Below are 17,965 nucleotides of genomic sequence, written 5' to 3' on the forward strand. Positions count from 1 at the left end.
TTACTTTTTTATTTTAAATTATTTTCCTAACCTTTATTCATGAGTAAAAGAATTAGTGAGTAAAAAAATAGAAGTGTGAAAATGATTCGAAAAGTAATCTGATTGGAAGAAAAACTTGAAATAATAAAGAAAAATGAACAAGGCGAGTCCAGAGCAAAGATAGGACAAGAACACAAAAATGGATGAATCAACTGCTGAATACAAAGAGAAAGGAAAGGCTGCTTGAAGTTCATCACGCATGCACTGAAAATCAAAGTATTATAATGATTGAATTAGAGAGACTTCTTTTTACATGAATTGAAGATTGCAACCAAAAAAGGATCCCGCTAAACACTGGTCTTATTAAATCAAAAGTCTCTTTGTAACCTGGAAAGAAAGGGCTATCAATGATGGAAAAGAAGAATTCCACGTTAGTGCTGGATGATTTGAGCTTTTCAAAAAGAGAAATAGCCTACATAATGTTCTAATCACAGGCAAAGCTGCAAGTGCAAATAAAGAGATATCCAGAGATTTTGAAGAAAATTGTGTAAGAAGGGGACTATTGTGATCAACAAATATTTAATGTCGATGAAACCACAATTTTTTTGGAAGCGAATGCCTTCCAAGTCTTTTCTAGCCAAATCAGAGAAATCTCAGCCTGGTTATAAAGTCGCAAAGTTGAATGAAATTACTGCTAGCAATATGCGAGCCATTTGGAAGTACATTCTTCCACAATGTGCAAATGATTTTAGAGGCTTTTCAAATTAATCTAATTAATTTAATCTCATTCTGAAAAAGTGAGCGATTCCGACCTACTAAAATGATGCACAGCAGGAAGATCCTTAAGAATATGAAAATTTAATCACTGACAAGCCCAAAGAGGTTTCACAGAAACAATTTGAAAATAGTTTTTGTACAATCAAAGTTTTTAAGCAGCAATACTGAGAGACTGACTCTGGTGAAGAGAGAAAACCAGTAAAATTTGCAGAAGAGGCAATAGGGCCAAACCGTCAGTTGTATGATAAAAAGAAACAGAATGCCCGCCAAACTATGTTAGCTCAATTCTTTGTTGAGAAGCAGAATAATAAATTTATATTCTGAATATGTTTATTGTCCTTCAACTTCATGGTTTTCCTTTAACTAGCCATGAGACATACCCTAATTCTTTTATAAAAAAAATTAAGGGTGAAAAAAGAAATCTGAGGAACAAATGATACTTTTTCCCATAGATTATTATATTCGATTAGTGCATTTTCGATTAATGCGCCTGTTTTAAAGAACGCATTAACTGAGGGATTGCTGTATATGTCTTTGTGTCCATGAAGATACCTTAGTGACTAAGGCAAAATATTGGCTTAAGAATCTAATTACTTAAATTAATTTAGCTGTTAATTATTTCTGGATGTGTGTTTTCTCCACTAAACATCAACATCTAAACATCCATACCAGATCCAAAGCAAAACATTTACAATAGCTCCTTTTTGTTGTTTTTCTCATTTGGTTTTTAATACTTGTGCACATAGACATAAATATGAAACTCATTATTTAAATGAGGTTTTGTGACCATGACTAATCAGGCATTTTGCTGAATTAGTCAAGTGAACATTGCCACTCTGCTGACTACACATAAAAAAAAAAAAGAACCAATAGCATTAGTTTTTCTGTAGGCTGAAGATGTAGCAGATACAGAAATTGATCAAAGACTAACAGCATAGCAAGACAAGAATATTGCAGAACAGCGAAGTGTATTATCAGTGGATCCATATTTTCAAAAAACAGCCAAAGAAGTGTCACTGGTTTATATGCAGATATTCATATCAATATGTAAATCCACTCATACATTCTTTGCAGCAAAACAATCAAACTGTGCTACAATTCTTCAATAAATTTCTACATCTTTAGTCTGCAAAGATGTAATCATCAAACACTATTCTTCAGCAAATGTAGTAAATGGAACACCGCTTGTCATCAGTTACCTGTTTTAATGAATAATGACTTTAATTGTTTATTTGATTTAAATGAATAATGATTTAAATAGGCTGTTAGCATGGGCAAAAGGTGTGTTCAGTTTAATGTGGAGAAATGTAATGTTATGCACTTTGGAGTAAATAGTTGACAAGCTGTACTCCAGGAAACACATGAAGGTAAAGATGGGGTGGAGGCAGATAGACAGTTTTCAGACTCCATGGAGGTGCCCACTAATAATAACAATAATAATGAACGATGAAGTACGTTTGTGGTTTCACATACATTTGGCATGGTATGAATCAAACAAAAAAATAAAATACTGTGACCTATCTTTATAACAGATTTTAATAGCAGAACTCATAATAATTTTCTGACCTATCATCAATTATGAGGATGTTGTCATTAGATGCCATTGGCTTTTTTAATGTTAAATAGTCTAACCATTTCTTTTAGTATCATTTTGGATTTAAATATCTAATTTATTATTTCATTTAATTATTTTAAGACTTATGTTTATTAAATATTTTATTCATTATGGCTGTTTTTTTTCTTTTTTTTTTTTACCGAGCTGATATCACAAGCTAAATATTTGAATTCACTGCTTGTTTGTATAGATAGCCACTTATGGTTTGAAGCTATATAACCAGATGAGCTCTGAATCCTATAACAAATACAGTGAGTAAACCTCTCTAATCAAATGTCCAATCTTTGCCTTTTTACAATGCATCCTAGCAAGAACTGACAAGTTGAGATCCAGAAAACTAGTCTGTTACGAGGAGGAGCTGGAAAGCACCTGCAATGTTTAATTTAATTTCTTTTTCAATTAATCTCTACTTAATATGCAAACAACTGTGGACACAAACCTCTACTGTTTAAATAAGGTATTTTATCTTGACTCATTCAGTTCTATTGATGAATTAACTGCATGAACATAGCCACCCTTGATTGTACACACCAAAGAACATTGAATCATATTGTGATTCAACTTGGTATGTGCAACTTTTTCAACAGTGAAGAATAGACAAGCAAATTCACACATTCAAAAACAGATAAACAAGAGTGTTCATCAGTGATGAAGAGCTTATGGTCTGATTATCAGTAATGATCAGACCATAAGCCTACACAAACTCTTACCACAAACAAACAAAAAAACTAGATTCATTAACACAATAAAAAACAGGGTTTCTTAAGTGTTTGTTCATTAGGACAATCTGCACCTAATAATAAAAATAAACTAGATTACAATAAAACTAAACATTTCACACATTAAAGGGATATCAAATAAACAGAATGCTACACAAATACAACCTTAATGCCACCATTTAACATTCTGCAAAATTAAAGAACTTATTCAACCCCCACAAGGATCTGTTAGTCCCCCGACCCACCCTGGAGTATGCTGTACTCAATGTGCCTGTAACTTGCCTTATAGGTGAAAGTGAATGCCCAATTACTATCCAGAAAAAGGAATAGATGACACATTAAATTTAATTATAGTAAATCTGACCTTTCTGATTATGTCCTTGAATATTCTACATAGCAGTGACTAGAAAGTCACCTGTTCATTAAAATGTGGTATGAGAGCAAATTTATGGAAGCCTGTGAAATTCTAATCAACTACCCTAATCTGAGCAATAATAATGAAAGTTTTTCCACCTGGTTATATTATAAATTAAAAATGCCAAGAAATTATATTCTTGGTCTCATCCTTTATTCAAATGTAAGCAAACAAAGTTTGCACATGAAGTAACTTCATGACAAGGCAACTCATATATAGGCTTCACATCAATAGCTTTGGTATCCCAAAATGTAATGCACACATCCTTACAGCCATGTATAATGCTATGCATTATGGGAAGGGCCACTACACAGACCGGTTTCGACCTTTATTGAATCTCATCAGTGGGAGCCAGCCAAGAAATGATACCAAGGTTGAATTAATGCATAGGTCATATTTCCATATACAAGTAATCAAAAGGTGGTGTCACACCTTATTACTGAAAGACTGGATTAGAGATAGATGTTGAAAGTTTTTTTTTTTCACTTGGTTACACTATATATTAAAGATGCCAAGATATTATATTCTTGGTTTCATCCTTTATCCAAGTGATAGTAAACAAAGTTTGCACATGAAGTAACTTCATGACGAGGCTACTCATACATAGACTTCACATCAACTGCCTTAGTATTCCATAATGTAACATACACATCTATAATGCATAGCATTATAATGGCAATAGCTTCTGATTTCAAATCCTCTGTACACTCTTGTCCTGAACTACTGTGAAAATATTGCTATCAACAATAACATACCAATGAGGTTTTTCTTATTTCTTTCATCTCCACTTTGTGTGAATTCGTGCACAACTTTGTTGGATCATGGTGTTAGTAATAACTAGTCTGTGTCCTGAACACAAATCTAGCAGGTATTTGCCATTATTATTAGCTTTGCTCTTTTAACCAAATTTTCCCAAAACATTTCTCTATGTCTGATAATCATTTCCTACTATGTTTATATCTCAAAACAAGAACCAACTTTTCCTGTCTTTTTATGTCAGTTGCCTTTTATAATGCCTCAAAAAATTCGTCCACTTCTTCCTTAAGAAATCTTTCTGCAGGACCACAGGCACAAATATGTTTAACTGTTTAGTTCCCCATTCTGATATTTGCCTACATCACTCAACATGATACTGTCTGCCATTCAAGAAGTTTATCCTCATATAAACCTTAGTGTTGAATACTACAGCTAATCCTTTTCCTGATTGATATTTGTGTATAAAGGCTTAAATGCTGGGAGGTACTATGCTGGAAGTTTAATGGAGTAGTAACAGCACTAAGAATTATAAACTATTTTAATGTTGCCAATATTTTGTCTCAGTCAGTGAGCATCTTCAGGGAGTACAAACAAATGCTTATAACAAACACAAAGGCAACACAACAATAAATGACCATAAAACTTTAAGGTCAATTCCATCTAGGTGGGATACCCTCTATGGGCATTAGTAAGAGGCCTAGGTTTGGGATCTCTGAGGATTAATGTTTCCCATATTTTGGGAAATTTCTTGCAACCATATTTATTTCAATTTGGCTGGATTTCTGAGTGCAAATGCAGATTCCAAAACCAGAGAGCATGGTGGTGATTATATTGGATACCATTCACAGGGTCTTATGAAAGGAAAAAACCACCATGCTCCAATCACAGAAATTTAAAAAAGAAAGACTGTTTTTGGAATATGCAGCTGCCCTCAGAAATCCACAAAATTTAAATAACTGTGGATGCAAGAAACTTCCCAAAATATGGGAAACATTAATCCTCAGAGATCCCAAATTACAACCTAAGCTTCTTATTAATGCCCATAGAGGCCATCCCACCTAGACTGAACTTTAAGGTCAAACCATGTGTTTCATTTATTATTGTGTTGCCTTTGTGTGTATTACAAGTATTTGTTTGTACTCCCTGGAGATCTCTGCCTGAGACAAAATATTGGAAGCATTAAAATAGTGTTTAATCCTTTCTTAGTGCCATTAATACTCCATTAAACCTCTAACAAGATTTTCTAATTGGTATTGCCTGAATGCAACATCTCATATTTGTTGCTTTATTTCTTTTTTTTTTTTTCAGTAACACCTATCATGTCCAATCTAGTATTAATCCAATTCTTTTCATTGATGCTTTGCTTCTTAAGTTGATGGACCAAACTTGAACACTGCTTATGTTGAGTTGGGATTTGTTCCAATAGCTGACTTTTCACTGTTCACCATGGTTCCAGACAAAATTGGTACTTTGTTTACCACGTGATTCCCCAGCCAACACAAAATTCTGTAGGTAGTTTTTGGTACTGAGACCGCATTGTAATGTAAAGAGTTTATTAAAATGAAATCTCATCAAAATGTTTTGAATATTCGAAACAAATGCATTAAAAACCTATCAGAAAAGACCAAAAGTGTGGCTATATTACATTGATGATATTTTTGTCGTTTTGTCGGGAAAGGTAAATGAACTGATTGCTTTCAAAGGTTATCTAAACATCTTGCATCACAATATAAATGTGGAGGACCCATATGCAACCCCTACAGCAACAAGAATAAGCCCAGAAGGAAATCTCAATACGAGAGGACTTTAGAAATGTTTAGTGTAGTTCTGTTTTTAATTTATTTTTATTTACTTTCCGTATTATTTTTATTTTTTTTAATATTATTAAATTTTTTTTCTTTTCCCACTGGAGGTCAGGCTAGATAAAAGATTAATAAGCAGCTTAGATTCATTTTACCTTTGTAAAGTGCAGTAGCATGTAGCTCGTTTCTTATACAAAGGAAAGAAATAACATTTGACGTTTCGACCTCTGTATTTTTCTCATGATGATCTTAATACAGAGGTCGAAACATCAAATGTTACTTTCCTAATATTAAGTAAAGTAATTATTTTAACACATATGTTGTGTCTCCATAAATTCTTAACCATGAATGCTGCCCACTGTGTAACCTTAAAAGAAAGAATCCAATATAAAATTCACTATTGAACTAGAACGGCACAAAAAATTACCTTTTTTTGATATCCTTGTCGGAGTAAATGAAGAGGGAAAAAAGGTTATCCTTCTCCATATACAGAAAACCTACCACAACAAGAAGATTTTTAAATGCCACTTCACGCCACCATCCATTGCAAAGATAGGCATAATTAAAATTTGCAAGACAGGGCATACAATATATCTAGCACACCAATTAACAGAAATGAAGAATTACACTACCTGACACAGAACCTCGCACTTAATGGTTATGAACCCACAGCTCCTGCAATTCCCTTACTTAAACAAGATTTCAAGAATGCAATCACACTGCTGTATATCAAAAATATCACAGATAAAGTGGCTATGTTGCTCTGCTAGTGCGACATAAAAATAGCTTTTTTACCTTTACAAAAAATATCAAGATGCCTACATTCACCAAAGCTGCCACATCACCCCATGAATAAACCAGACATCTATGAGATTCATTACTCTTGTGGCATTTACTATGTAGACGAGATGGGAAGGTCGGGAGAGATCCACATGACTGAACATGTAAAAGATGTCAAAAAGAGAAGGAGAACAAATCAGGCCATTATCCTCTTGATGGCCAGAGGAGAACTACTGGCCATCAAGTACTCTGGAAACAAACAAAAATGCTATATATTGATAATAACTGTTTAAATTTAAAGAAGCCACACAAAAATAGTTAGGATACCTACATAGTGCAATCAAAATCAAGGCTTAATTTTACAACAAGTGTGGTCTGCTTTCATCAAAAATTTAACTGCCACAGACCTAGGATATAGCACGTGTGAACTGCAGAACGTGACAACAACTAGCAATGTTCCAACATGCATACAGTAAAGGATATATCATTTGTATTCTGGTTTATCAATTTGTTTAACAGTTGTGAAGTTATAAAAAACATCTAATATGTGTAATTAATCGTCAATAAGCTTTTGTTGTGTACAATTTTTATGTACCATTACCCCATGATGATGCAAGTCTTACGATGCACGAAACTTGGAGGTTTTTTAATTGTTTATTTTTAATAAACTCTTTATATTACAATATGGCCTAAATACTGAAAACTACCTAAGGAACTGCTTAACCACACAAACCTACATCAACACGAAATTCTATCATATTATACCATCATGTTATTTTGGTTAAAGCCAATAAGAATATAATTTGGTCAGCTAAATCCCAAAATGCCAGCTTACATCATTAGTTCAACATCCAGGTAGATACCTACTAATGGGATGCACCATGAACAGGTGAACCCATTAGTAAAGGGTGCACCATGAGCAGGTGAGGACTGGACATTAGGATAGAAGCCCTGGTCAGATCTCTGCATTTCTTAAAAGGCTATGTGGAGGTCTCCTCTCAATTTTCTAGCTTTCACCATTAAGCACCCCATATTCTATTTTACTTTCGTTATTTACCTAACTAACTGTAGATATGAGGAAAGGTTCTAAGCAGCTTGTCGATTGAGATTGCATGAGATTGATAATGAAATGTGGAAAGGCAGCAGGAGTAGATGATATTCGACCAGAAATGCTGAAGTATGGTGGTATAAAAGTCTTACAGTGGCTGCACGGCATAGTTCATCAAACCTGTACAGAGGGACACAAATTCCCGATGATTGGAGTACAGTTCTCATAGTACCCATATATAAAAATGTAAATAAAACTGAATGTGAGAATTACAGAGGCATTTCATTACTGAATGTTCCTGGTAAGATATATGCAAGTATACTTGAGAAAAATGCTTGAGAAGAATGTGGAAGAAAAACTTGGTGAAGAACATGCTGGATTCAGGCCAAATAGTAGCTGTCAAGATCAGATCTACACTTTACGACAAATAGTCAAGAAAGCATGAGAATATAATAAAGATATGTATTTAAGTTCTGTTGATTTGGAAAAGGCATATGACAAGGTGGCAAGAGAGAAGCTATTCAATACGCTACATTTATACGGTGTCAATGGAGCATTATATCAAGCAAAACTTTGTCTTTATTTCAGTTGTAAGTCAGCAGTTAGAATTGAAAGAAGTACAGGAAGATCGTTTAATGTTAAATCTGGTGTGAGATAAGGATGTACATTATGAAGGAATGTGGTATTAAACATGATATCAAAATTAGAGATGTTAATGTCAGCTCTGGTTTATGTGGATGATGTTATACTTCTAAATAAATGCACTACAAGTATGCAAGATTCTCTGACTAAATTGAATAACTGTTGTAATAGGTAGTATGAAGGCCAGCAATAAAAAGACAAAGACAATGAAAATAGGCAGAATCATTAAAAATGTCAACTGTATTGTGAATGGAGAACCTGTGGAACAAGTAAAAAATTTCAGCTACTTAGGCACGCTTTTTAGTGAAGATCGTAAATTAAATATAGAAATAGACAACAGAATCAGCAAAGCTGGTATGGTGGGAAGTCAAATGAATAAATTCATATGGAATAAGAGAAAAAGTAGTCGGAACACTTGTATACAGCTAAATTAGCTGTATACAAGACAGTGTTCAAACCAGTTTTAACTTATGGATCTGAGACCTGGATCAGAAGTAAAACACTTGACCAAAGACTAGAGACCGCAGATATGAGAGTCCTGAGAAAGATTATAGGCGTGAACAGATGGCATCAATGGCAATACCATATTAAAAACGAGGATATTAAGAAAGACCTTGACATTGTCAGCATCCAGGAATGCGTTAGCAGAGCTAATCTCAGATCACTTAAACAGAATGGGTGAAGAAAGATTAGCAAAACAATGTTCTCTGCCAGGTTGGCAGGAAAACGACCCAGAGGAAGACCAAGATATAGATGGATTGATATGGTACAAAGTGCCTTAGACAAAGAAATATAAGCTCTGATAATGTTGGAGTCTTGACAAGTAACAGACTGATTTGGAGGAAAATTGTAGATAGGAAGTTAGTAATGATGTAATTTTTTCATGTGGTACTATCACAACCTGTACACCAGTTTAGGGTACATGGCAGGAATTTGATGATGATGATCAAGGTAGATGTTCCACAAATTCATAATGCAGATCCCTTAATTTTCCCATTACCAAAACACCTTTTTGGGCAGGTGCATTGTCCTGATAAAAGGTGATTTTTTTCTTCTGCAAACCAGGTCTTTTCTCACAAATTTTTTCATGTAGTCTGGTTAAAAGATCAGAATAATATTCTCCGGTTATTGTTTTACCCTTTTCAAGATAATTAATAAACAAAATGCTTTTAGCATCCCAAAACACTAATGCCATGACCTTTCCTGCTGATGGAACCGACTTTTTCTTTTTTGGTGCTAAACAACCGGCTTCTGTCCACTGTTTTGAATTCTGGTGTGTAATAGTGAATCCAAGTCTCATCCATAGTAATAAATCGATGCACAAAATCAGTTTTATTCTTGTTAAAACACTCCAAGCACTGTTCAGAGATTTTCATGTGAGTGCATTTTCTGTGAGCAAGCTCTGCACCTATCTTGCGCAAAGCTTTTTCATTTGCAATTCTTCATGCAAAATATATCCTACACGTTCTTTTAAAATGCCTATAGGCTCAGCAATTTCATGCACTTTGACTCGCCAGTCATCCAATACCATATCGTGCACTCGATCAATGATTTCTGGTGTTGTTACACTTTTTGGATGCGAATCACATGGATTATCTTCAAGACTGGTATGGCCATGTTTAAACACGGCAGCTCATTTCTTAATTGTCGAAAATAAAGGAGACAGTATAAAATAGACTTTTATGAACTTCTTTATGAATGAATTTCTTTTGGGATTAAGCTTTCTTTTACAAAGAATTTTATAACCGCACGATACTCAATTTTATCAATTTCATGGGATACAGACAACACTTTTGCTTCAGACAGTTGTATAAAACAAACTACTCGATAGAATGACTTGCAATTTCACATGGATGTTTATGACAGATGTACCAACTTAGAAAAAAAAATCTTGCCGATAGTGTTGCCATCTATGGTCGATGACAAGAACTTTTCAGACAACCCTCGTATATATAAATATATATATATATAGAGAGAGAGAGAGTTAATCAAGGAAATAATATGAATGGTTGAGGAAGATGGCAGTTGAGTTTCAGATTTCAAGTCATGTTGTTGAAAAGAACTTCAACTGTTCTCAAGATGACTAAAAAACCTAAATTTTTCATCATATTTGTGTACTTGAAAAATCGGGCAAAGCAACCCATTTACTTGAACAGCAAAAAAAGGAGGAGAAGAGAAAGCTGTAAATTCTGTTCTGGAATCCACACGTTTGACACTAATAAAAGCCAAACATTAATGTCACATAAGGTATTAAAATACATCACGAAATTCCTGCCATGTATCCCCAAGGGATGTACAGGATATGATAGTACTATATGAAAAATTTACATCATTACTAACTTTTGTTTCTTGGTCTTCCTCTGGGTCGTTTTTGTGGTAACCCGGCAGAGAACACTTGTTTTTTTATTTTTATTTTTTTTTTTATTATTATTATTAGACACCTCCAGGGAGTCCAAAGACTCATTAAGGGAGAGCACCTGCTATACAGCTCTGTCTCCACTAACTACACCATCTACCGCCAACCACCACCACTAGTATTTCCACAGACAATGACTAACATCCATGCCCACGGCAGGATTCGAACCCACAGCCTTCTGGCTGGAGAGCAGATATGCTAACCACTCAGCCAGTCAGGCTAGCCTGAACTGGCTGAGTGGTTTTGCTAATCTATACTCTCCCATTCGGTTTAAATGACCATATCACCTGAGATTAGCTCTGCTAATGCATTCCTGGATGCTGACAATGTCATGTTCTTTCCTAATATCCTCATTTTTAATATGATATTGCCATTGATGCCATCTGTTCATGCCCCTAATCTTTCTCAGGACTCTCATATCTGCAGTCTCCGACTAATTTCTCTCTTATTCCATATTACCACCTGAGATGAGCCTTGCTAACGCATTCCTGGATACTGATAAAGTCAAGGTCATTCCTAATATCCCTGTCTCACACCAGATTTAACATTAAACCATCTTTCTGTACTTCCTTCAATTCTAACTGCTGACTTACAACTCAAACAAAGACTAAGTATTGCTTGATATACAGGGTGTTCAGGATAAATTTGACATATTTATAATTAATTATATTTTTCTGTAAGTTACATGTATTAACACACACTTCTCTTCATTTAAAAGTTTGGACCCTTCTTCATTCATATACAAGATGTCAGAAAGGATGGATAGCTGGAACCCACCTGAATCATGGAAGAGAATAACTTGTATCATGATGATTCGTGCCCGCCATCAAAATAAGGATATTACGACTGCTGCCCAATGCTCCCTGAATACAGTAAAAACAATCAGGCATGAACTAGAGACTTGCAATGGTGACTACGAGGATGTAGCAAGAAGAAAGATCCCTAGCAGACGATCTGATTGCGTTCGTACAGCAGAATTCCTCGCAAATCTGCAGGAACAGGTGTTGAAGAACCCTGGCATTGGAATTCGGGCTTTGTTCGTGGAGTTGCTAACTGTAGTCAAGCCCTGGATAACAAGGGTAGCCAATGGTAGGCCGTATGTATGGCAGCAGGATTCGGCCCCTTGCCACACCTCTGGGAAAAGTCAAAAATGGTTGTCTGAAAATTTCTACGACTTCACCAGTCCAAATGTTTGGCCTCCAAACTCCCCAGACCTTAACCCCATGGATTATTTTGTATGGGGCGCAGTTGAAAAAGACACCAATCGCACTTCCAGTAATACAAAAGCCCAGTTAATGGATAAAATTAAAACAGTTTTTGCGGCCCTTCCCAGGGAGACTGTAGCATCAGCTTGTTCGAGGTTCCGAAGCAGAATTGAAGCTGTGATCGATGCTAATGGTGGTTATTTTGAGTAAATCTTGTTGATAGTATTGTAATTAACTCTGCCTGTAATGTTTTTTTGTCAATTCATTAAATTTAATAGATACAAAGAAGATTTTCTTTTTCCTTACGAAACTGTCATTTATCCCGAACACCCTGTAAGGTTTCAAATTATATACCACAATTACTAAATTCTAGTTTGAAGGAATTTAATAAAATTTTGGATTTAGGATGTACATGAAATGATGTCCATAAAGTTCACATTAGTTTCATCAACAGGATAATTTTTAAAGGAAAAATGATTTGCAATAATATCATTAATTCTACACTGGACAAAGATGAATAACATTTGATATTTTGGATATCTATTAACATTTGTTCAGCTGTTTCATATGACAAAATCAGACAAAAAGAAAATTATATATTTACAGCAAGTTCATATGTGAAAAATGGAACAAATTTCATAAACTATGTTTGATACACCTGTGGATTTTTCAAAAAGTACTACTATTTGATATTAGTAAATACTGTAAATGTGTCAAAAGCAACAGAGATATTGCCATCATTCACACTGCTAAACAATCTCAAACTGTGTTGCATATAAATAATGATAAGTTTGTAAGTGTAATGTCTATTTGGTCAATAGTATAGATTGCAGAAATTTTCACTATTAAGCTAGTCCTAGATTCAATGCTACTAGACAAAAACCTTTAACCATTATAATTATTTTTTTGGAATTATAACAATCCCACGTTGGCTTGCAAGAGTAATATTTAATGAAATTTAGTCATTTTAAGGAGCACTATTAAATTTTGTTTGAGTCATAATTAGGCAAAACAAAATTATATATATGGCATGAATGTCAAAAACAGTTCTAAGTTTCATCAGTGTAATAACAAATGATACCACCATGTATTATGCAATTAATGAAGCTTTTTTTTTTTTTAAATTAATGGAATCACTTCTTTACTTTTTAGATTAAGAGGTGATGGGCTTACAAAGAAGAATATAATGCTAGTCACATTTCTCGTTGTTAACTTTAAAACTCAAACTATTTGTAGACAAAGAAAAAACAACAAAATACTTAGGGTCAAAGCTATATAACTGAGAGGAGACCTCCACATAGCCTTTAAAGGAATGCAGAGAACCGACCAGGGTTTCTGACCTAATGTCCAATCCTCACCTTCTCGTGGTGCACCCTGTTGGGTATCTACCCGGATACTGAACGAAAGAGGATGGGCTGGCAAATTTGGGATTTAGCCGACAAATTGTATTCTTATTGGCTTAAACCAAAATAGAAAAATGATGGTATTAAAATACACCACCCAGAAAATATAACCAATATTTCCTCCAATTATGGATGGTCATCATCATCAACAAATTCCTGTCATGTACCCTCAAGAGGTATTAAACTCCATCAGATCTTATATTTCTATCGTCTAAGGCACTTTGTACTGTATCGATCCACCTATATCTTGGTCTTCCTCTGGGTCGTTTTCATGCCAACCTGGCAGAGAACAATTGTTTTGCTAATCTTTCCTCGCCCATTCTGTTTAAGTGACCATACCACCTGAGATTAGCTCTGCTAACGCATTCCTGGATGCTGACAATGTCAAGTTCTTTCCTAATATCCTCGTTTTTAATATGATATTGCCATTGATGCCATCTGTTCATGTATATAATCTTTCTCAGGACTCTCATATCTGTGGTCTCTAGTCTTTGGTCAAGTGTTTTACTTCTGACCCAGCTCTCAGATCCATAAGTTAAAACTGGTTTGAACACTGTCTTGTATACAGCTAATTTAGTGTTCTGACTAATTTCTCTCTTATTCCATATGAATTTATTCAATTGACTTCCCACCATACCAGCTTTGCTGATTCTGTTGTCTATTTCTATATTTAATTTACCATCTTCAGTAAAAATCGTGCCTAAATAGCTGAAATGTTTTACTTGTTCCACAGGTTCTCCATTCACAACACAGTTGACATTTTCAATGATTCTGCCTATTTTCATTGTCTTTGTCTTTTTATTGCTGGCCTTCATACCATATCTATTACAACAGCCATTCAATTTAGTCAGAGAATCTTGCAGACTTGTAGCGGATTTATTTAGAAGTATAACATCATCCGCATAAAGCAAAGAGCTGACATAAACATCTCCAATTTTGATATCATGTTTAATACCACTTTCCTTCATAATGTGATCCATATAGATAATGAATAACAGAGGGGATAATGTACATCCTTGTATCACACCAGATTTAACATTAAACCATCTTCCTGTACTTCCTTCAATTCTAACTGCTGACTTGCAACTGAAATAAAGAAAGTATTGCTTGATATAATGCCCCATTGACACCATATAACTGCAGCGTATTGAATAGCTTCTCTCTTGGCACCTTGTCGTATGCCTTTTCCAGATCGGCAAAACTTAAATACAGATCTTTGTTATATTCCCATGCTTTCTCCACTAATTGTCGTAAAGTGAAGATCTGATCCTGACAGCTACTATTTGGCCTGAATCCAGCATGTTCTTCACCAAGTTTCTCAAGTATACTTGCATATATCTTACCAGGAACACAGAGTAGGGAAATACCTCTGTAATTCTCACATTCAGTGTTATTTCCCTTTTTATATATGGGTACTATTAAAGCTCTACTCAAATCATCAGGAATTCGTCCTTCTGTCCAGGCCTTCTGAACTATGCAGACCACTGAAAGACTTTTATACCACCATACTTCAGCATTTCTGGTCAAATATCATCTGCTCCTGCTGCCTTTCCACATTTCAAGCCTTTGATGGCTTTTTTCTACTTCAAGTATGAATATGTATTCCTGACTGTATGCCTGCTGAGTGTTTTTTACCACTGTACTATCACTGCTTGTTTCATTTAGCAATTTTTCGAAGTAATTACTCCATACTTCAAGGATATCTTTTTCTCCTGTTTTCATGTCACCTTTATCATCTCTAACTCCTTTTACAGCACTCTTTCCTTCATTTCTAAGCTTCTTCAACAACCTCCAGAATATCTTAAAAACTAACTAAACAAAACTCATGGGAGGACTTTGGCAAGAACATAGAAAATGAATATCTTACCACCTTCTTGATATTCATTTTCTATGTTCTTGCCAAAGTCCTCCCATGACTTTTGTTTAGTTAGTTTTACAGTGTTTAGCTTTCTTACATTTGTCTCTGAATTCTCTTAGAGCACAAGTTGAACTTCTGATATGCTTTCTTCTTTTCCTTCACTGCCTCTTTAACTTCCTGTGTCCATAATGGAGTTCTGATTTTTCTATCCTTACAGACAACCTCAACACATGCCTCTCTGGCTGAATCAATCAGGGTTTTCTTCAAGGTTTGGTTCTTGTTCTCAAACTCTTTCATTTTTTTTCCAATAATCTTTGTGTATTTTAGTCTAAAGTTCACATCTGAGAGCTGCTCAACTTTATTCGCTTTAAAACTTTCTTACATGTCATTGTTTTCAATATGAAATTCAATTTTATCCTGCTCAAGACTAAATAGTGATCGCTTCTAATTTCAAATCTTCTGTACACTCTGGTGTCCTGCACCAGGGAGAAAACATCACTATCAACAATAACATAGTCAATGACAGTTTTCTTATTCCTTGCCTCTTCTCACCATGTGAATTTGTGCACATTTTTATGTTGAAACATGGTGTTAGTAATAACCAGTCCATGTCTTGAGCAGAAATCCAACAGGTATTTGCTATTATTATTAACTTTGCTCTTTTCTCCAAATTTTCCCAAAACATTTTTGTATGTCTGACAATCACTTCCTCCTCTGCTATTTAGATCCCAACAAGGGCCAACTTTTCCTTTTTCATTGTGTCAGTAGCTTTCTCTAGAGCCTCAAAAAATTTCTCCACTTCTACCTTAGTAGAACCTTCTGTGGGACCATAGGCACAAATAAGTCTCAGTGTCCAATTCCCCATTCTCATATTTGACCATATCAATCACTTGAGACTGCCTGCTATTCATGTTGAATACTATGGCCACTCCTTTTCCTTGATTGTCATTGCCTGAATATAACATTTGTATTTATTGCTCAAAAAGGTCTCACCAGCTTGTCTTTTTCGTTTCAGTCATCCCATTATGTTGATCCTGGTATTTATCCAATTCCTCAGCTAGCTCCATTTCTTTGCTATTCAGGCTTCTTTTGTTGAAAGTACCGATCTTGAACTCTGGTGATGTCGAGTTGGGGTATATTTTAGGATTTGTTCCAGTAGTTGACTTTTTGCTGTTTGCCCTGGTTCTCTGGTGAAAACAATGAGGACTTGTTCAACTGGGCGACGCCCCAAATGCATGAAATTCTGTCTTGTTGTACCATCATTTAATATTGTGGTTTAAGGCAATAAGAATACAATTTGTTCGGCTAAATCCCAAATTGCCAGCCCATCCTTGTTCGTTCAGTATCCAGATAGATACCTAACAGGATGTACTATGACAACTGGACATTAGGTCAGAAGCCCTGGTCGGTTCTCCACATTCGTTTAAAGGCTATGTGGAGTTCTCCTCTCGGTAATACAGCTTTGACCCTTAAGCACCCCATTATGGATGGTATACTTTTAAAACAAATACCTCATCTTTCTTAGAGAGCATTTTGTAAAAGTCATTAACAAAAAACAAACTAGAGTGTATCTTTATAACAACTGATGCTGTAAAGATACACTACACTTATTTCCTGGATGCATGTGATCTATATGATTAAGTTAATTTACAGTTCTAAACATTTGAGCTATATTTACAGTTAATCAACTTGTACATAATCATATTCATTTTACATTATTTATTTCTTATTTTCATGTTTTATTGTGCGACAATTTTTTTTCCCCTTGAATATATCAATATTCCAAATACTGCTATTTTGCATCAGGTGCAGGATGATTCTTACTGCATTCAGTAAGAGTGTGTAGTATTTCAAAAGCTTCTTGAAACTTTCTGACAAAAATGTTCAATCTGCAGTATTTCCAAGAAATTATATATTTGGTTTAATACTTTATCCAAGTGTTAAAAACAATTTTGTCCAACTATTTTCGGAAATGGGACAACTCATATATATAGGGGCTTATAACTTCACATCGCTTGCCTTAGTATCCCATAATGCAAAGCACATGTCCTTGCAGACATGTATAATGCTATGCATTATGGGAAGGGTCACTGCCAGATCAGTTTCGACCTTTATTGAGGTCTCATCAGTGGGAACCAGACCCAGAGGTGATATCAAGGTTGAAGTAATGCAGAAGTCATATGTTCATATATGAGTTGCCAAAAGGTATGACCCCTTATTATTAAAATACTCTGGATTAGAGATAGTTTTTGAAAGTTTTTCTGCTTGGTTATACTATAAATTAAAGATACCAAGAAATTATATACTTGGTTTAATTCTTTATCCGAGTGTAGGCAAACAAGTCTGCGCCTGAACTATTTTCAGGACTGGGGCAACTCATATATAGAAGCTTATAACGGTCAAAACTGATCTTTGTAGTGACCCTTCCCACAATGCCATGCATTGTGGGAAGGGTCACTACAAAGACCACAATGCATACCTGTAATGTTATGTGCTTTGCATTATGGGATACTAAGGCAAATGATGTGAAGTTATAAGCTTCAATATACG

At 34.9% G+C, this 17,965-nt stretch overlaps 1 protein-coding gene across 1 annotated transcript in view; it reads right to left on the bottom strand.

The window, feature by feature from the left end:
* Orc4 (origin recognition complex subunit 4) overlaps nucleotides 1–17,965 on the bottom strand; it is a 150,865-nt gene that overhangs the window by 48,134 nt on the left and 84,766 nt on the right. The gene's annotated exons all lie outside the window — the stretch shown is intronic.

The sequence above is a fragment of the Typopeltis vanoorti genome, chromosome 15 (genome assembly GCF_054136105.1).
Source record: "Typopeltis vanoorti isolate ZY-2024b chromosome 15, IOZ_Tvanoo_1.0, whole genome shotgun sequence".
Lineage (NCBI taxonomy): Eukaryota > Metazoa > Arthropoda > Arachnida > Uropygi > Thelyphonidae > Typopeltis > Typopeltis vanoorti.